This window comes from Myotis daubentonii, chromosome 13, assembly GCF_963259705.1.
Source record: "Myotis daubentonii chromosome 13, mMyoDau2.1, whole genome shotgun sequence".
Classification (NCBI taxonomy): domain Eukaryota; kingdom Metazoa; phylum Chordata; class Mammalia; order Chiroptera; family Vespertilionidae; genus Myotis; species Myotis daubentonii.
In genome coordinates this window covers 8736193-8758746 of record NC_081852.1, presented here as the reverse complement: position 1 = coordinate 8758746, position 22554 = coordinate 8736193, and the positions used below count along the sequence as shown (strand labels likewise).

The 22554-nt window shown below is 41.1% G+C and overlaps 1 pseudogene; it reads left to right on the top strand.

Annotated features, from left to right (window-relative positions):
• The window catches only part of LOC132214635 (ATP-dependent RNA helicase DDX54-like), a 61731-nt pseudogene extending 40587 nt beyond the window's left edge, over positions 1-21144 (top strand).
• The last annotated feature ends 1410 nt before the right edge of the window (positions 21145-22554 follow it).

The following is a 22554-nucleotide window of genomic DNA, read 5'->3' as shown; positions in this document are numbered from 1 at the left end:
TTTATGACATTGAAATTGGCAATAAATTCCTTGATATGACAAAATAAACACATAACTAAAGAAAAAAATAGATAAATCAGACTTTATTGAAATTTTAAAACCCTTTTTCCATCAAAGGACATTATCAAGAAAGATAAACTACAGGATAGGGAAAATATTTGGAATTCTGAGCCTAGAGTCCAGAATACATAAAGAACTTTTACAATTCATCAGAAAAACGTCAGAACATCAGAAGGATTGCTGGAAAACTTCAAAACACTTGTAGATTAAACAGACCTATAAATAACATATGGGTCAAAGAAGAAATCTTAAGAAAAAATTTTAAATATTTTGAACTAAATGAAAATAACTAGAATAAACACAATTTGTGGGATGCAACAAAAATAATGTTTAAGAAGAAATTTATAGCATTGAATGCATTACATTAGAAAAGAATAAAGGTCTACATTTAATTATCTAACTTTCCAACTGAGGAAATTAGAAAAATAAGAATAAATTTAATTCAAAGTATGTAAAAGAAAAAATTAAAATGAAAGCACAAGAGGATCCAAGATGTTACACTAACCTCCTCCAGGACAAAACTGAAATTATACTAAAATACACAACGATCAACTGAACAACCAACTGAAGACTAGCTAAAGAGAAGTCTTACAACAAAAGATTTACAGAAGAAGCCACGTTGAGACTAGTATCAAGGGTGGAGATGCAAAAAGGGCTGGCCCCGCTCCTGTGGATGATGGCTGAGATTCTCAGCTGCAAAGGTTCACCCCAGAAAAGTGAAGGGTCTCAACCTAAAGCCAGGCTCCCCAACCCAGAGCACCAGAGCCAGGAAGAGGTGCCCACACAACACTTGGCTATGAACATCAGTGGGAATTCTGTCCACCAGGAGAAGAAACAAGGGCCTTTTTCAAAAGCCAATGCTCAAAATCTCAATTGCAGCCCTCACCCTGGGTTTTGGGAAAGAGAGGGAAGAGCAGACTAGAGTCCATGGGGAAAAGCTAGAGTTTGCGGCTCTGGAGAAATAGCTGAAGGGACAGTTGCCAGGATCCCTGTGCAGAGTCCTTCTTTCACATAGCAGACATTTCTCTTGGGTGGTGCACTCCCCTTCATACAGCCTCAGCCTGGGGAAATAAAATAGCCTCAGACTCTCTGTGGCCCTACCCTGCAGAGCTAGCACCCTGCTGAGGACTCAGCTGCCTGGGCTGAGGTGTAGAGGATGGCCTGACCCAGGAGCTGTCAGTGACTGAGCTGTGTAGTTTCAGGGTTGCATCCATTCCCCCCTCCCACATTCCCATGAACCTGACTGGTGCCACCCCATCAAGGGAGGTCTGCTAGCCCTACCCTCCAGACTGTCAGGGACTCCACACTCCCAATTACTGGTGGCCTTATCCTGCCGAGGTCCAGGCAGAATCTAGACTGAGTTGTGTAGCTGTAAGACAAGGGCCACTCCCTCCCTTCTCCTAAGTCAGACTGGCACCATCCTCTCACCAGAGATCCACTAGCCCCATCCTCCTGAATTCCAGTGATCCCATCCTGATGGGATAAAGCTCCAGGCCAAATCTGGGTGACACTGAGTTGTGTGGCTCCAGAACAGGAGTCATTTTTCACACACACACACACGGAACAGGTGTAGTGCCTTCCCTTCTCATGATCAAGTCTTCATCTGTTTGGGCCTGATAAACTCTGCTGGCCTCACCATGATGACTCCCTGAGATTTCACCCCCACCACAAAAGTGAGTGAGCACCCAGTGGGTGGCCGCTAGACTTGGAATAGCCAGGGACTTTTGCTGAGTGGCCTAAAACCCAGTACTGGCACCAAGTTTGAACCTATATGAATCTGGTGAACACCACTAGCCCCTACCTGGTGACTCACTGAGAGCCTACTTTATGTAACTTGAGGACCACAGGAGACTCTTTCAGTGACTGAGCCTAACAGGCAGCCAGCAGGTAGAGATAGGTAAAAGGCAGATCACAAAGTATATTTGGGCATTTGATGACCTGCCCACAGGCCTAGTGCTGGTAAAAGCCAGTATTGGTGCATAGCTTGGTCCTTCCTGTGTACACCCAGGCCCAGCAGAGGCAACCACAAACTATGGATGACTTGGTAGCTCCAAATAGGTTGCCCATGGCCAGTCCCAGGCAGTGTCTGATATGGGCCTGCACCAGAGTCCCTCCCAAGAGGCCCTAGGACCAACAGACCCCGTGGCAAGTTTTAGAGAATATGAGAGCAAAATCCAATTAGCTTCACAAATGGCATATTGAAAGGGAGATCTCAGCAGGCACCAGAATCTCCTGAGGTGAAGTCTACTTCATGCACTTGGGTGGTGCGCTCCCCTTCATACAACATCAGCCTGGGGAAATAAAATAGCCTCAGACTCTCTGTGGCCCTACCCTGCAGAGCTAGCACCCTGCTGAGGACTCAGCTTCCTGGGCTGAGGTGTAGAGGTATGGCCTGACCCAGCAGTTGTCAGTGACTGAGTTGTGTAGTTTCAGGGTTGGATCCATTCCCCCCTCCCACAGTGGATCCATTCCCCTGCCCAGCAGCTCCTACACAGTGGTTAGGGTTGATCCCCAGAGTCAGCCAACCTGAAGATAGACCCTATGTAGTAATGGACCAATAGCAATCAAGACTCAATTACAACAGGAGGTTACATAAACCAAAGAAGGAACATTCCTGGGGGAACCAGCTCAGATGGTCAAGGAGACTGTGGATCCTACAGTATACCAAATACCCTACCTGTTTTGGCTGTCTCCTTGTGCTTGTTTCAATGTATATATCAGATCTACCTAATACATTAAAACAAGCACAAGGAAGCAGCCAAAACAGGGAGAGAAATAAATATGCCCCAAATAAAAGAACAGGAGAAATCAACAGTAAAAGAACTAAATTAAATGCAGGCAAGCAATTTTTTAGATATAGAGTTCAAAATAATGATTATAAGCAGGCTAAAAAAAAACATCATTGGAATTAAAACAGCATGAAAAAGGACATAGAAACCATAAAAAGAACCAGTCAGAAATGAATAATACAATATCTGAAACAAAGAATACACTAAAATGAATAAACAGTAGGTTGGATGAACAGAGGACTAACGTAAGTAATTTGTAAGACAAGGAAGCAGAAAAGACTGTATCAGAGCAGCAAAAGGAAAAATAAATGTAATGAGGCTAGTTAAAGGGATCTTTGGGACATGAGGCTTAACGTCCACATCATAGGTACCAGAAGAAGAAGAGAGAGAGCAAGGGATTGAGAACATATTTGAAAAAAATGATGAAGGAAAAAGACATACAAGCTAAGAAGTGCAGAGAGTCCCAACCACGATGAACCCAAAGAGGCCCACACTAAAACAAATCATAATTAAAAATTCAAAGGTAAATGACAAAAAAAGAATCTTAAAAGCAGCAAGAGAAAGATAGTTAGTACCTAAAAGGGAGCTCCCATAAGACTATCAGTTGATTTTTCATCAAAGACATTTCAAACCAAAAGGGATTGGCATGAAATAAAGTGATGAAGAAACAAGAACCTACACCAGGCTACTTTCTCCAGCAAAGGTATCATTCAAAACTGAAAGAGAAATAAAGAGTTTCACAGACAATAAAAATCTAAAGGAGTTTGTTACCACCAAGCTGGTATTACAAGAAATGTTAAAGATATTTCTTTAAAAAGAAGAAGAAATCTGCCGTTGGTATTTTAATGGGGAGTGCATTGAATCTTTAGACTGCGTTGAGTAGTATGGACATTTTAATGATGTTGATTCTACCAATCTATGAACATGGTATGTTCTTCCATCTGTTGATGTCTTCCTCTATCTCTTTTTTCAGTGTCTTGTAGTTTTCTGAGTACAGGTCTTTTACCTCCTTAGTTAAGTTTATTCCTAGGTGTCTTAATTTTTTTGGTGCAATGGTAAATGGGATTGTTTTTTTTAATCCCTCTTTCTGTAAGTTCACTATTGGTGTATAAAAGTGCCATAGATTTCTTGGCATTAATTTTGTATCCTGCTACATTGCCAAACTCATTTATTAAGTCTTTTTGATGGATTCTTTAGGGTTTTTTATATACAATATCATGTCATCTGCGAATACTGACAGTTTTACGTCTTCTTTTCCAATTTGGATACCTTTTATTTCTTCTTGTTGTCTAATTGCTATGGCTAATACTTCCAGTACTATGTCGAACAGGAATAGTGAAAGTGGCCATCCCTGTCTCGTTCCTGTTCTTAGGTGAAATGGTTTTAGTTTTTGCCCATTGAGTATGTTGGCTTTAGGTTTGTCATATAAGGCTTTTATTATGTTAAGGTATGATTCCTCTATTCCCATTTTGCTAAGGGTTTTTATCAAGAAAGGGTGTTGGATTTTGTCAAATGTTTTTTCTGCATTAATTGATATGACCACGTGATTTTTATCTCTCAATTTGTTTATGCGATGTATCACACTTACTGATTTGTGGATATTGTTCCATCCTTGCATCCCCAGGATAAATCCTACTTGGTCATGGTGTATGATCTTTCTGATGTACTGCTGGATCCAATTTGCTAGAATTTTGTTGAGGATTTTGGCATCTATGTTCATGAGGGATATTGGCCTGTAATTCTTTTTCATTGTGTTGTCTTTATCTGGTTTTCGTATTAGGGTAATGCTGGCTTCATAGAATGAGCTTGGAAGTGTTCCTTCCTCTTGAATTTTTTTGGAATAGTCTGAGGAGGATAGGTTTTAGTTCTTCTTTGAATGTTTGGTAAAACTCTCCTATGAAGTTGTCTGGCCCCAGGCTTTTGTTTGCTGGAAGCTTTTTGATGACTGCTTCAATTTTCTCCATAATTATCGGCCTATTGAGATTTTTAGATTCTTCCTGATTGAGTTTTGGAAGGTTGTATTTTTCTAGATATATGTCCATTTCATCTAGGTTGTCTAGTTTGTTGGAGTAGAGTTGTTCATAGTATTTTCTAACAATCCTTTGTATTTCTGTGGGATCTGTTGTTATTTCACCTCTTCCATTTCTGATTTGTTTATTTGGGTCCTCTCTCTTTGTTTCTTGATGAGCCTGGCTAGAGATTCATCAATATTGTTTATCCTTTCAAAGAACAAGCTCTTGGTTTCATTGATTTTTTGGTTTTGTTTTTTGTTTTTTGGGTTTTTTTTGGTCTTTATGTCATTTATTTCCGCTCTGATCTTTATTATCTCCTTCCTTCTTCTCACTCTGGGCTTTTCTTGTTGTTCTCTTTCTAATTCTTTTAAGTTGTAGAGTTAGATGATCCTATCTAATAAAAGGCAAAAAGGGTAATTAACCATAACTCCGCTATGCTTCCCATTGGCTAATCAGGGAGATATGCAAATTAACTGCCAACAAAGATGGCGGCCAACAGCCACGCAGCTGAAGTGAACAGGAGGATTGCTTGCTCCAGTGATGGAGGAAGCCAAGGTTCCCCGCCTGCCGCAGCCCGGCTCTGAGCTCTGGAAGCAACAATGTTTCAATTATAGAAGCTAAACAAACCCCAGATACCTGCTTTCAGCTGGCCATGGTCTCAGAGCTGGGAGCGCCAGTGATGGCAACAATGTTTCAATTATAGAAGGTAAATAAATGCCAGAATAAAAAAAATAAAAAAAAAAAAAACAGAAAAAATGGAGCGCTGGGAGCTTCAGTCTCCCGCCAGCCTGAAAACGGCCCTCAGCCCCTCACCCAGACTGGCCAGGCACCCCAGTGCAGACCCCCACCCTGAAGGGGGTGTGACCAGCTGCAAACAGCCATCAGCCCCTCACCCAGGCTGGCCAGGGAACCCAAGCGGGACCCCCACCCTGATCTGAGACACCCTTCAGGGCAAACAAGCTGGCCCCCACCCATGCACCAGGCCTCTATCCTATCTAGTAAAAGGGTAATATGCAAACTGACCCTAACAGCAGAAAGACTGGAAATGACTGGTCACTATGACACACACTGACCACCAGGGAGCAGACACTCAATGCATGAGCTTCCCTCTGGTGGTCAGTGTGCTCTCACATGGGGGAGCTCTGCTCAGCCACAAGCCAGGATGATGGCTGCCAGTACAGCGGTGGTGGTGGGAGCCTCTCCTGCCTCCTCAGCAGTGCTAAGGATGTCTGACTGCAGCTTAGGTCTGCTCCCCGCTGGCAAGTGGACATCCCCCGAGGCACCGAGGGCTGCCGGGCTGCCAGAGGGATGTCTGATTTCCATATTAGGCCCAATCCCCCAGGGAGCAGGCCTAAGCCAGCAAGTGGTCATCCCCGTAGGGGTCCCAGACTGCGAGAGGGCACAGGCCAGGCTGAGGGACCCGCCCCCCGCCTGAGTGCACAAATTTTTGTGCACTGGGCCTCTAGTTTATTATAAACAGAGGAGAATAATTAAAAGAATAAATAGGCTATTAATACATATCTACCAATAATCACATTAAATATAAATACTTTGATATGACATATAGTAGCTGAATGGATGAGAAAAGAAAAAAAAAAGACCTATATCTATCCTGTCTTCAAGAGACCCACTTCAGAACAAGAAACACACAGATTAAAAGTAAAGAGATGAAAAAAATATTCCATGCAAATGGAAATGAAAAAAAATAAGCTGGTGGAGCAATACTTATATCTGAAAAAAATAAACTTCAAAATGAAATCTATAGTAAAATACAAAGAAGGACACTACATAATGATAAAGAGAGCTATTCAACAGAGAATAAAACCCTGGTAAACATTTAGAGTTAGATGATCCTATCTAATAAAAGGCAAAAAGGGTAATTAACCATAACTCCGCTATGCATGCGACATTCAACATAGGAACACCAAAAAATATAAAGCAAATCTTGATGGACATAAAGGGAGAGATTGACAGTAATAATTATGTAAGAAAATTGACTTCAATGATTAGAACTTCTAAGCAAAAATACAACAAGGAAACAGCAGCCATAAATGACATACTAGATCAGGTGGAATTAATTGGTATCTTCAGAGCATTTCACCCCAAATATGCAGAATATACATTCTTTTCAAGAGCTCATGGAACATTTTTCTTGCATAGACCACATGTTAGGCCACAAAATAAGTCTCAATAAATTTAAGAAGATTGAAATCAAATGGAGCATTTTCTCTGACTATAAATATATTAAATTAGAAATCAATCAAAAGAAGAAAACTGAAGCCCTGGCCAGTATTGCTCAGTGGTTGGAGTACAAGCCCATTATCTGAAGGGTCACAGTTTTGATTTCCAGTCAAGGGCACAAACTTGGGTGGCATGTTTGATCCCCAGCCCAGTAAGGTCACATGCAGAAGACAACCAATCGATGTGTCTCTTACCTTTTTCAACAGATGTATGGACATGGAGAGTATTGTTCCAGTCAGAGGGAGACAAGTATCATATCATTTTACTTATATGTGGAATCTAATGAACAGGGGAAAAAAGCATGCAAAGGTATGGAAACAGACTCATAGATTGGCAACTGCCAGAGGGGAGGAGGCATGGGTGGCTGGGTGAAAAGGGTGAAAATGGAAAAGATTAAGCAATAAAAAAAACTCATAGACCCAGACAACAGTATGGTGAATCACAAAGGGAAAGGGTGCCGGGGTCCAACCCCAGCAGGTCCAGGGGTCCCCAAAGGTGTGGACGGAGTTGGCGAAGATGGAATGATACGGAGACAGCATTCAGTTGATCAGCAGCCTAGCCAGGATCTCTAGCCCGGATCTCGAGCCAAGTTCTGGTCTGGATCTCCAGAGAGGTTCTGCTTCGGATCTCCAGCGAGGTTCTGTAGCCATGTTCCCTCACTAGGTTCTCCAGCCAGGTTCTGTACAGGCTCTCCAGTCAGGTTCAGTGTCCAGGTTCCAGTCAGGTTCTCCTGCCAATCTCTGTAGTCAGGTTCAGTCCAGGATCCCTTGCCATGTTCTCCCGCTAGGCTCTGTCTCTAGGCTCCGAGGCCAGTCCCTCTCCAGGATCCTCTGGCATGCTCTCTCCAGCGAAGTTCTTCTGTCTCTAGGCTGCATGTAGGTTCTGTCTTCTTGATTCTGTTCTAAGTTCTGAGTGTTTCTGTCTTGTTACAACTGTATTTATACCAGTTGATTCAATCCTATCAATCTCTATTACAAAGGTTAGGGCGTTTCTTATCTCCATTCCAGGGAGAAAAGATTATGTAGTTTAAGCATGATTGTTCGTAGTTAAAGGGATTAATTACCCGCCTGGCACTTAGTTGAGGGGTTTTATTCCCTCCCTAACTTCAGGGGAAAATCCCTACCTGGGGAAAACAACCTTTCTCAGAGACCTTGGTTAAAACACATAGTGCCAAGAAGGTGAGCAAACATATTAAGAACAGTATGCCATATATGCCAGGTCCCTTGAAACAGCAAGGATGGACCGGCTCCCGGCAAAAGGGGGGTGTGAGAAGTAGAAGAGAGACAAGGGGAATAAATGAAGATGAAAGAACACTAGACTTTAGGTGGTGAACAAAGAATACAATATACACCAAAATCCTCTATAATTTTATTAGCTACTATAAACCCAATAAATTCAATAATTTTGAAAATTAAAGCCCAAATCAATGCAGCTAAAAATAGGAAGCCAATAAGATATAAAGAATAAATCAATAAGATTAAAGGCTAAGAATAATAATAAAATGAATAAACTTCTTGCCAGTATAATTTTAAAAATTAGAGAAGACACAAAGTACTAATCTTAGAAATGAAAGAGAGGACGTTAATACATATCCCATGGAAATTATAAGTATAATAAAGGTATAATACTACGAACAACTCTATGCCTGCACACTCTACAACCTACGTGAAATGGACAAATTTCTTCAAAGACACAATCAGCCAAAATTCACACAAGAAACAGACAACCTGAATAAGCCTATATCTATTAAATAAGTTAAATTAGTAACCTCCAAAAAAAGAAAACACCAGGTCTAAATGGGTCACAGGTATATTCTACTAAACATTTAAGGAAGAAATTATACTGATTTTCTGCAACCTTTTTCATAAGTTAACAGCAGAGAAAATACTTCTTGGCTCATTCTATGAGGCCAGAATCCTCTAATACCAAAATTAGGTGAAGGCATTATAAAAAAAAGACTGGACCAATATCTCTCATGAACATAGATGCAAAACACCCTCAACAACTCAGTAACAAAAATGCAAACAACCCATTTAAAAATGGGAAAAGGACTTGAACAGACATTTCTCCCAAAAAAATATGTAAATGGGCCATAAGCACACGTAAAGCTGTGCAGTATCATTAACCACTAGAAAAATGCAAATCCAAACCACAATGACATACCACTCAGCACAAACTGAGTTGCCGATGATAAAAGGAATGACGATAAGTATTAGTGAGGATGTGGAGAAATTGGGATACTCATATTTTGGTGGTAGGAGAGTAAATGGTTCAGTGACTGTGGGAAACAGTTTGGCAATTCTTCAAAATTTTAAACATAGAATTTCCATAAGACCCAGCAATTCCATTCTTAGGTATATCCTCAAAAATTAATAGTTATTCAAGCAAACACATGTATAAGAATGTTCAGAGCAGCACTATTCACAATAGCCAAGAGATGGAAACAACATAAATGCTCATCAACAAATTATTTTTAAAAATATATCTCACAGTTTTTTAATTATATAAAATATATAAATATGATTTGGCCACAAATGGAAATATCCTTTATAACGAAAGCCTAATATGCTAAGTGTCCGGTCATCCGGTGACTGGCTGGTCGACTGTTCAACCAATCAAAGCATAATATGCTAATGATATGCTAAGGCCTCTCAACCACTCGCTATGATGTGCACTGACCACCAGGGGGCAGATGCTCTGACCGGTAGGTTAGCTTGCTGCTGAGGACCGGCTAATAGGGACTGAGCAAGATGGGCCAGACATGCCCTGGAGACCTTCTGCGGTCCCTTCCCAGCCCCGATTGTGCACCGGTGGGGTACTTCGGCCTGGCCTGTGCCCTCTTTCAATCTGGGACCCCTCAGGGGATGTCAGAGAGCCAGTTTCAGCCCGATCCCCTAGGCCACTTCCCTAGGGAGGGCGCCAGATACAGGGCTCATGGCTGGCGAGTGCTGCTGAGGCATTGCAAGCCTCTCCCGATCGGGACTGATTGGGCATGAGCCCACAGCAGGCGCAGTGGGGCCAGGATGAGCGGAGCGGCAGGTAGGAGCTGCAGGCGGCATTGGACTGTGGGTTTTGGCCCAATCCTCACAGGCCACCCTGAGGGACCCCACCCATGCATGAATTCATGCACTGGGCCTCTAGTATGCTATAACATGGGTAAATCTCAAAAACTAAATGAACTAAGTTAAAGAAGTAGATACAAAGGTTACATGGTTTATTATTCCACTTACGTGACATATCCAGAATAGGTAATCTCATGCTGACAAAGGAGGATTGGTGGTTTCTATGGGCTGAGATGTGAGCTGGGAATGTGGAGTAACTGCTTAATGCTGTGGGGTTTATTTTGAGGTGATGAAAATGTTTTGGAAATAGACAGATGTTGTGGTTCCACAACATTATGAATGTGTTAAATGTCAGTGAATTGTTCACTCTCAAATGGTTGCTGTTATGTTATGGGACTTTCACTTCAATTTTTAAAAGACCAAGTGTAGCAATGGCCATGATTTATAATGGCATCTAAGTTGTAGGTTTTTCAGCTTATATACCTATCAGGATGCAGGTGGGAAAAAATGATGGAAATTCAAAACTTGATTAACAAACACATAAAGTGTTAGTGTCTAGCCAGAATCTGGGAGAAAGTAACTCTAAACACAAGGAGGTTAGATTTCTAAAAATTATCTTTAGTCTACGAATGATTTACCACAAAATGAAGTGGTCCTGCCCACCCAAAGAAAGTAACAAAGCACTTTGCCCACCTTTTCTCTGACATCCGGATTAGAAACACAGGATCTCGAATACTCTGTGATGCTGAAGAGAGGAAAACACATACTTTTCACTTCAGAAAACAAATACAGCATTTTCAACAAATAAGGTAAAAAGCTTTAGAAAATTCTCTAAGAATGCAAAAATAAAGTTGATAACAAAAAGCTGATGACTGAAATTGGGACATTAGGTAACAGATGTAATACATGAATAATTGGTATTCTTAAAAAAGAAAATTAATGAACAATAACAAAAAACAAAAAAGAACAAAAATACACAATTTTGAATAAAAAATAAACTTAGAAACAATATCACTATTCTTTTGTAAAATAAAAAATAGAATTAATATATTAGGACCAATTGAATTAATAAAAAGCAAAATTTGCATATAAGATTATATTTTAAAATCTTCCTTGCATTCAGGAATTAAAATTGCTTACTGTGAAGAACAATGATAACAACAAAAGCCACAGAAGCCTTAGGCTGCTCCTCTGCAACAGCAGCTTACCGAACAATTACGTTATAGATACTGTGATTTGAGGAGAAATATTTTGACTCCAAAATCCAATACACAGTAAAGCTGTTATTTAATAATTACCTAAAGGTAGTTTCAAATATATAATGATTCAGAAACCTAGAACCCATGGATACTTTCTAAAACTTATTTAAAAATAAAATAACTGTATGGTTTCACTCATATGAGGGATATAAAACCGCAACAAATTAAACAAAACAAACATACAAAAAAAACCATAAAAACCTCATAGGGACACAGAATGACGGGAAGGGGAATGGATGAGGGCAATGGGGGCAAAGAGGATCAAATATATGATTAGGGAAGGAAACTGCACTTTGCATGGTGAGCACACAATGGAGTATACAGATATTGTACTAAAAGGTTGCACACCTGAAATTTATATAATCTTATTAAACAATATTACCCCCAATAATTTTAATAAAAATACTTTTAAAAGATGATTCAGTAGTTAAAATAATGAACTCAAGTCAATTTAAATCTAATTTTAAAAATTTATCTAAGCAATTTTCCAAAATCGGTTTCATAAAACTGATTAGAAGCAATCATTCTATCAAAACCATAGCTATAAAAGAGACTACTGAATATAAAAAGAGGAATTTCATGATAACAACTTGAAGTCAAACTACTGGGTTATAAAAACAAACACAGGAAATGAGACATTGGCAGACCACATAGTGATAAAGACAGAAATCCCTAGAATCAGACGAGCTGAGCTAAAGTTGTGGCTCCACTATTACAATTTACTTAACTCCTCTAAGTGTTAGTGTTCCACCATATAGAAGGGTGGGTGACAAAACCCCCATCTCAACATATCGGAGGAAGAATGAAATTAGATAATTTATGTATAATGTCTTAGAATAGAGACTAGCTATGATAGTTGGGTTTTAAATCTATATTTAAACTCATACTTGAGAATAATCATCAAGTTTTATTAATAAATATTTTTGTTGTCATTCAGATTTGCTCTCCCACCTAGCAGTTAGGTTTAAGAAGTGTTTGTGACTCTGAAGTTCTTTAAGCATAAGCTGCATTATTTCATCTAGACTTCTTCTAAGCTCCTATGAAACTGACACTGGAAATGTAGCTGACTTTTATTCATGGACTAAAGCCCAGTGCACGAAATTCATGCATGGGTAGGGTCCGTAGGACTGGCTGGTGATCAGGGCCAATCGTGGCCTTCCAGCTGCTGGCTGGGGCATTCCTTCTGGCTGCTGGCAAGGACCTCCCTTCCCTTGCTGCCAGCCAGGGCCTCCTTTCCCCGGCTGCCAGCTGCTGGCCTGGGCCTCACTTCCCCAGCTGCCAGCTGCCAGCTGCTGGCCAGGGCCTTCCTTCATTCTGCGCTGCCCCCTGGTGGTCAGCGCACATCATGGTGAGGGATCAAACTCCTGGTCTCCTGGTTGAACTTCCGAGAAGACACTTTGCATATTAGCCTCTTATATATATAAATACTGTTTGGGTGCATCTAGATTTTCTCTAACTCTGTGAAATGACATTAAAGAGTGGTTCCATTTAAATTCCATCTAGATTTAAAGAGTCAGATAATCTAATTTCAAACCTGAAATTTCTAATCTGCACTAGGTATGTTTTTCAAATTAGAAGATTATAACATATTTTATTAAGCAGTTTATTCGTTTGATATGTAATTCCTAAATATTTAGACTTATACTGGATGAGGCTGCATATGGAATCATGTCCTGGACTTCACAAATATTAGGGTGAGTAGAAGAATCTTAGGTGCAAGAAAGAGGAAAAAGAGAGGAAAGTGAAGAAACTCAAATGTTTTTATCTTAGAGTGTGAGGAGTCACACAATACTCCTATTAATGGGAGTATGATAAATTTTTATATTTATACCATTTGATTAGGATTGCAATTGATCTTGTTCTTAATATTATATTTGGAGGAGAATGTTTGACTAGTTGAATACAGTTCAAATGAGCAACATCCTTATTTATGATAGCAGGAAATCAATTAATGTTGCTTAAATTTTATTAAGTCAAGAAATAGCAATATGAAGCATATTATTTAGAAAAATAGAAGAAACTTGCAGAAGATCTAAAAAACTTAAACACATGAAAGTTAGTTGTTGCTTTCTATAAATTGAGGAGAAGCAACTTTTTATGATGCAAATACACAAATTTTCATCGTATATTATGAGTTTTACAACTATTGAGCAGTGTCATCAGCAGCATGATGGTGCTACCAAGTCTCTCCCCTTGCAGTTACAAGTTAGACAGCTACAATTCAATAAAGTATTCCTTGTTAAATACACCAGTCTGAGACATCTCACAGGAGCACTGGAAAGGTGGGTGTTTCTGAGAAAATAGCAGAGAATGGGTATGGAGGGAGAAGGACAGAGGCAGAAACTGTGTGGGCCTGGGTTCAACATGGCCCTAAGAGATATGATAGCAGTGAAGGGCTGGGGTACAGAACGCATTAGGCAGACCAGACCAGAGGAGCAAGACAGCTGGGCCTGGGTGGCTGGCACATATTAAGGCTGAGCCCATGGTTAAGGGCAGAGAAACAATGCAAAAAAAAATGCAGCACTCCAAAACCCACCTGCGTTAAACAAAGTATTCTGCAGATGGGGAATCTGCCCACCCCATCTTCCTGTGGCCCACCGGGCAGTGAAATCCTTACTCAGCAGATGGTAAAAGGGCTGAAAAGAAAAAAGCAAAACAAAACAATATCCAGAGAAATAACCTATCAAACACAATGAATAACCAGATAACAAGGAAATTGAGAAATGAAATAAATCTCTGAGAAATAAACATAAAGACATGATAATGTTATCTAAGTGACAGCAAATTCAAGATTGCAATTCCAAAAAAAAATCAACCAGATACAAGAAAACTCAGAAAGGCAATCCAACAAATTCAGAAATAAAATCAATGAATAAAAAGAGAACTGAACTAAAGATATTGAAACTATAAAATATAACCGGGCAGAAATTCTGAAGTTAAAGAATTCAACAAAAGAGAAAAAGAATGAAATAGCTAGCTTAGGAAATAAAATAGGCCAGATGGAGCAAAGAATTAGTGACATAGAAGACAGAAATATGGAAAAGACTCAGGTGGAAGAGAGAATTAAGAGTTAAAAAAAAATGGAAAGAACTTTACAAAAACTAACTGCCTCCATTAGAAAAAGCAGTACAAGAATAATTGCTATACCAGAAGGAAAAGAAAGGGAGAAAGAAACAGAGAGACTATTCAAAACAATAATTAATAAAAAACTTCCCAAACCTGTGAAAAGAACTACACCCTCAAATACAAGAAGTTAATGTTACAGAATTTACCAGGCGGCTGGAAAATACACACAGGAGTACTCAGAGAAACAGGAAAAAAACATTTATTTTCAGACGTGCTAGTACCGTGACTCAGGGGAACCTGCTTCCAAATCCTGAGAAAACCAATATGGAGGAAGCTTTCTCTTTATACCCTTTGGTTTCTTTGTCCCCCAAATAAGGATCAGACTTGCGGACCTTTTGTGGGCTTTGCAAAAAACCCTGTGTGTTGGGATGGGGGCCATGAGACCACACCTAAAGGCCTGGTGCTAGCACTGATAACCCCCTCTAGGGGTTGTGTATGGTTCATAGTTTATGGCCTCTGTAAAATGGGAGTATTTAGGTAAACAGGTCTTGCAAGGCCAGTTAATTAAGGAAGGGGCAGTGCCAGTGATGGCAAACTCATTTTTTTTGGTTGATTTTTCTTTGTTAAATGACATTTAAATATATACAATAAATATCAAAAATATAAGTCTTTGTTTTACTGTGGTTGCAAATATCAAAAAATTTCTATATGTGACACGGCACCAAAGTTAGGGTTTTTCAAAATGCTGACACGCCGAGCTCAAAAGGTTCGCCATCACTGGCCTAGACTATAGGCTAACAGGAATGTGCATTAGGGACACTGAGTAACTAGGTACAGAGTCGGGCTGCTGGTCTCCCCTCCAAAAATGTCTTACTTTCCCTCATCATTAACAAGACACCTAATTATTTCAATCCAAAACTGCCTTCTCTCAGGGACATTAAATTAAAATTGCCAAAAATTAACAATAAAGAAAGAATTCTCAAGACATCCAGGGCAAAAAAGAGTAACATATAAAGGAAAGTCCATTAAATTTTTTTTTCAGCAGAAACCCTACAGCTATGAGAAAATGAAATCAAATATTTAAATTATTGAAAGAGAGGAATCACCAGCCAAGAATAATATAACCAGCAAAGTTATACTTTAGGTATAAATTCGAAATAAAGAATTTTCCAGGCATACAGAGTTGAGAGATTTACCAGCATAAGAGCTGCATTACAGGAAATACTGAAGAGTGTTCTACCTGAAACAAACAAAAACCAAAACGATACAAAACTATGAGCAAAATTACTAATAGACAGAAGCATGAAATTGCAATCCTTGTTCAGAATAAGTTATCTAACACTTAAACATAACATAAAATTTAAAGAACAAAGTTGGAGGAATCACACAACCTGATATCAAACTCTATTATTAGGATAAAGTAATCAAAACAGCGTGGCACTGGCTTAAAAACAAACATATAGGTCAATGAAACAGACTAGAGAACCCAGAAGTAAACCCACACCTATATGGTCAGTTAATATTTGACAAAGGAGGCAAGAACATACAATGGGATCCAAGAGTGTTAGGAAAATAGAACAGATATATACAAAAAATGGAACTAGACCACCTTCTTACAACATACACAAGAATAAACTCAAAATTGATTAAAAACTTGAATATAAGACTGAAAACCATAAAATTCCTAGAAGAAAACATAAGCAGTAAAATCTCTGATGTTCCTCTTAGTAATTTTTTTCTGATGTATCTCCTCAGGCAAGGGGAAACAGAAGCAAAAATAAATAAATGGAATTACATCAAACTAAAAAGATTTTTCCACAGCAAAAGAAACCATAAACAAAATGAAAAGACAATGCACTGAATGGAAAAAATATATTCATCAATGATACATCTGATAAGGGGGTAACATCCAAAATTTTTAAAGAACTCATATATCTCAACACCAAAAAGTTCAAACAATTCAATTAAATATGGGCAAAGGGTCTGAATAGATACTTTACTAAAGAGGGCATACAGATGGCTAATAGACATATGAAAATATGCACCACATCACTAATTGTCAGAGAAATACAAATTAAAACCATAATGCTATATCATCTCACAACTGTCAGAATGGCTATCCTATATAATAAAAGGCTAATATGCAAATTGACCAAACAGCAGAATGACTGCTGGCTATGATGCGCACTGCAGTGGCCAACTGTCCCATCCAGCCCCTATTGGCTCCTCCCTTAGCCGGCCCCGCCCCTGATTGCCCCAACCCCCATCCCAGGCTCAGGCATTGAGCGTCTGCCTCCCCCAGCTGCTTGGTCTCCGCAGAGCCAAGGCAGCTCCAGCAGGTGATCTGCACTCATATCTACAGCACCCTGGACCAGATGGCCCACCAGATCAACCTGGCCAAGTTCACCCATGGCAAGTGCTCCACCTTCATCGTGACTGACCTGGCAGCCCGGGACCTGGACATCCCACTGCTGGGCAACATCATCAACTTCAGCTTCCTGGCCAAGAGCAAGCTCTTCCTGCACCGCGTGGGTCATGTGGCCCGGGCTGGCCGAAGTGGCACAGCCTACTCCTTGGTGGCCCCAGATGAGGTCCCCTACCTGCTGGACCTGCACCAGTTTCTGGGCTGTGCCCTCACCTTTGCCCACACCCAGGAAGACCCCTCAGGTGCGGTCATGGATGGCGTGCTGGGCCGGGTGCCACAGAGTGTGATGGATGACAAGGGCTGGAACCTGAAGAACACCCTGGAGGAGCTGCTGGAGCTGTGGGACCTGGGCAACATGGCCTACAATGCCCAGCAGCGGTACGTGCAATCACAGCTGGTGCCCTCGCCAGAGTCCATAAAGCGGGCCAAGGAGCTGGACCTCATGGGGCTGGCCCTGCACCCCCTCTTCAGCTCATGCTTTGAGGAGGAGGAGCTGCAGCAGTTGAGGTTGGTGGACAGCATCAAGCAGTACTGCTCACAAGTGACCATCTTTGAGATCAACACCTCCAGCCGGGACCTGAGCAACCTGGTGATGCGGGCCAAATGGCAGAAGGACGGCAAGGCCATCGCCAGGTTCCAGCAGGGCCGGCAGGAGCAGCAGGAGGGTCTGGCTGGCCCAGCCCAAAGCTGCCCAACGTGGCAGGCAGAGCAGCCTGGGAAAGAGGAGGAGGAGGAGGAGGAGAAAAAAGAGGAGGAGGAGGAGGGAGAGAGCGTGGAGGACGTCTTCACGGAGGTCATGGGACAGAAACAGTGGCAGCAACCAGGACCTGAGTGGGGAGCCAAGAGGTAGAAGGAGGAGGCCTGGCCACTGGACCAGGATTTCTATGTCCACTATTGGCCCAAGGGCTTCAACAGCGAACAGAGCTTGAGCTTTGGTGGGGATAGGGCACCTTTGAGCAGCAGGTGGCTGGCGCTGTCCTGGACCTGATGGGGGATGAGGCCCACAGCCTGACCAGGGGTTAGCAGCAGCTCAAGTGGGACCTGAAGAAGAAGCAATTTGTGGGACAGTCAGGACAGGAGGACAAGAAGAAGATCAAGACAGAAAGTGGTCACAATATCAGCAGCTCCTACAGCGGGACCTCTACCAGAAGTGGTTGCAGAAACAGAAAATCACCATACGCTCAACACCTGAGCCCCAGCAGGCCACCAGCAGTCTCCCTGTCAGTGGCACTGTTTCAGCCCAATCCAGTCAGAGCATGTACAGGAGGCAACCAATTGATGTGTCTTTCTCACATCCATGTTTTGCTCTCTGTCTCTCACCTTCCCTTCTACTCTAAAAATCAATGAAAAATGTCCTCAGATGAGGATTAACAATATAAAAATATGCATACATATACACATATACAAAAACACATGAATATTAGGGGGGGCCAGGGGGCAGGACACCAGAGGTGCATGAATTTTGTGCACCAGGCCTCTAGTCTATATATACAAAAGCCTAAGCGATTGTTACAACCAAATGATGGGAACGACCGGTCAACCAGTCGCTATGACGCGCACTGACCACTGAGGGGCAGACATACAATGCAGGAGCTGTCCCCCGGTGGTCAGTGCACTCCCACAGCCAATCTCCTGTGGCGGGCTGGTGGCATCAGCATCCGGCGTTCTTTCCTTTCGTACCCAGCCCGGCAACTGTCGCCTCCTCTTCGGACCCCGCTCAGGGCCTTTGGCCCCAGGCTGGGACAGGGAGCTGGGGGTGGGTAGTGGCAGATGTGGCCCCTTCCCCAAGGGGGGTAATGGCCAGCTCCTTTCTTGGGGCCCATGGCCAACCTCCCACACCCTATCTCTCCCCCCAGCAAGCAGGCCCCAATCAGCCCACTGCCTGCCCATGGCACGGTGGTGAGGGAAGGAGGGGGCGGTGGAGGCAAGGAACTGCATGGTGGTGGGCCGCTGGTGTCCTTTCCTTCCTCACCCGGCCCGGTGACTGTCGCCTCCTCTCCCAACCCTGCCAGGGCCTTCAGGCCCCAGACTGAGACGGGGAACCAGGGGTGGGTGGTGGCAGACGGCCCCTTTCCCAGGGGGGCCAAGGGCCAGCTCCCTTCTTGGGGCAGGCAGCCAACCTCCCGTGCCTTGTCTCTCCTCTCCCCGCCTCATTAAAATTATTAAATTTGTAGGCAGAGTATTTTTTTATTATCCTTTTATGTCTATGGGATGAAATGTTCTTTTTTTTATTTCTAATACTGGCAATTTGAAACTTTTTTCATCTTTGTTAGCCTGCCTAGAGATTTTTTAAATTTTCTTCACCTTTTGAAAACCAGCATTCAGTTTTGTGATTATCACTATTGCTTTCCTGTTTTCAATTTCATTGATTTCTGCTCTAAATTTTATTTTCTTTCTTTTGTTTATTTAAAATTCTAGTTGATCTTCTTTCTCTAATTTTTGAAGATAATGCTTAGGTTATTAATTTTAGATCTTTTTTTCTAATATATGCTTTTAATACTATAAATTTCCCTGTAAACACTGCTTTAGCTGCATCCAATACATTTTGATAAGTTGTTTTTTCACTTTTATTTAGTTTAAAATATTTTTAAATTTCTTTTGATACTTTTTCTTTCACTCGTGTGTTATCTAGAAATGTATTCCTTAATTTCCAAGTATCCTGGGATTTTCAGCTATCATTCTGCTATTGATTTCCAGGTTAAACCCATTGTGGCCTCAGTACATGCTTTGTATGGTTTCTATTTTTTAAACATTTTAAGGTGTGTTTTATGGCTCAGACTGTGACCTATCTTGGTGAATGTTTTCTGTTGGCTCAAGGAGATTATGTGTTCTGATGTTTCTAAATGGGTTCTATAAATGACAAGTAGATCAAGTTCATTAATACTGATTTCCAACAAACTATATCCTCACTAAACAAAGTACTTATAGAGAAGCCTGAAACACTGCTGAAGACAAAAATGACAGAACTGAATTTGTCCTTCATCAGGTGCATCATAAGAAGGCAGTTTCTTTTTGGTTTTGGAGAGGGCGGGCAGGGGGGAAGGACAATAATACTAGGAAGAATTGAAGGCAGTAGAAAAAGAGGAAGACCAAATGCAAGATGAACTGACTCTAAAAAAATAAGCCATAGACGTTATTCTACATGAACAGAGCAGGGCTGTTCAAGACAGCTCAGCATTACTCATTCCAGGGTCATCAGGAGTCAGAGCCAACTCAATGGCACACACCACACATATCTTTACAGATTTTTCTGTCTACTGGATCTATCACTTCTGAAAAGAATGTTGCTAGTCTCCCATTACATAATGGATTTTAAGACAATGAAACCTTATTTTTATACATTTGTCAAAACACAAAGCATACAATATCAAGAGTAAACCTCAACTTAAGCTATGGACTTTAAGTTGAAAATGATGTGTCAATGTTTGTTCCTCAGTTATGATAAATGTATCACTCTGTGGTGGATATTGATGGTGAGAAAAGCTGGTGTATGTGTGTGTGTGTGAGTATGTGTGCACGCACACACGTGTGTAGGGAGACTTATGGAAGAACTCTACTTTCTGCTCAATATTGCATGAGTGTAAAACTACTCTAAAAAATAAAGTCTGTTATTTTTTTAATAAGGTACAGAGGAGAAAACAGCCCATCCACTTTCTTTACAAACAAACAAACAAAATACATAAAAAACAATTTGGAAAATGTCATATAAACAAAAAACCAACAAGAAATAGCACAACAGAAACTATCTTATTCTTTGTTAACTCAACGTGCTGAATTCGCCAATGCATCTCATTCTGTCTTTAAATACAATGACTGACATATGTTGCTGTACAGAAAGCTTGAAACTAACAAAACTATTCTTTAGCCTAAACACAAATTTCTGCACTTTCTAAAATGGTTAGATCACTTATATTTTTTAGTATACTATAATCCAATATGCAACTGATATACCAGTATTAAGAAAGAACTACTGAATATAATAAAATTAACTGGATATTTTTAAGGACCCTCATAAACTCATAAAAAATTGTTCTCAAATTGGAAATGAAAGAAACAATTGTAAAGTACTAACATTTTTTTGTTAAAAAAGGAGCAAAATTCTGTACTTAAATTTCTTTCAAAAGTTCTACTTAAATATCTGCAAATAATTGTAGATATGGTTTACGTAAGAAAGGTGATAAGATACAACTTGATCCCGTTCATGTGTTTGAAGTTGAAATAAATGGTTAAGGTTAATATCTGGAATCTTTATGTGTTACCAATGTGTCCTGACTAACCAGCTGGTCAGTCCTAGTCATGCTAACTACAAGAGTTTGTACTTGACCCACTCTACACAGTTCAGATACATAAAAGGTTTAATTGTACTGAAATGTAGGTGTGCCACATCCACAGAGGATGGATTTGGAAATCTGTCAAACTTGTATAGAGACATTTCTGAGGGAATCTGGAAAATGTCATATAAACTTTGGTAATTTATAGTTTATAAATAACAGACTTATTTTTAGTGTGGGAGCCCCAAGAGAAAAGGAGGCACCAGGCAGGCCGCAAAATCATCTGTGGGACAGATCCTATGGGATTTAACCCGATCTCTAGCACACGATTGAAAGATAAGATGGCATGTGCCTGCATGTACACGCATATGGACGGAGCAGCACTGAGGGGAGAAGAAAGGCTTATGTCATGGCTTTGAAACACTGAGTCTTTTCAACAGAATCCATCCACAGGTTTCAGAACCATTGTTCTCTTCAATGTGTTTCCAAGGACTATTGGCACTTCATCCCCAACAGCAGGGCATATGTTTTAATCTGCTGGTAAAGCAATCGCTCATATCCCAGCCCAGGGCCAGGGTATGTTTGTTATGTCACTTGGCCGTGCAGCTGGAGCTGAAAGCTGCTGCTGTCAGAGGAAACGTTTCGATGACTCAGCCAATGAGGTGCTTTATTGGGCCTGGCAGCAGACAACAGGTGACTATTTCATGGAGGAGTGAGGCTGTAGTAGTTGTTTATACAGTCTGCCCAGCCATGGCCAGTTATTTAGATTGGTGAACTGGAAATATTTCATTTCTCAGGAGCCTGCTGAGTTCTGTTGATGGCTGGTTGTTGCCACCATTTGCTTCAGACGACTGGAGTAAAGTTCTCACCTCCCCAATATGCTCTCAGCTCCCCGAGGAGCAACATCTAGAGACTGAGGCATCTGTATGAGACCAGCTCCTCTAGTCCTGTGCCAATTTGGCAGGAGCCTGCAGAAAATTCCTGCTGCACCTTTTAATGAGATTGGGAGTCTGAATGGCTGCAGGAACTCTGACTGTAGAGCGTGTTTCATCACAAGAGCTTGCCTGTGCCTGTGAGTATATTCCAGCACGGCAAGTGCCCACTCCCTCCAGAATGCTAGATGAACTGGTATGCACACTGAGGAGGCCCCTGCGCATTTGCTTCTGCAAACACACTCACAAATCAGTGGGCCTGTTTGAGAGCCTACAGATACATGAAAAGGGGCATTTTCCTGAGATATGAACCATCTGGATTCTGCTATCAATTTTACTAGCTGTGTGACTTTGAACCTCCCCTTGTTGGTGAAACCTGTTTTCAGCCTGACGTGTTAAAGGGTTTGGAGAGTTAGCCTCAACTCTGACATTCTATG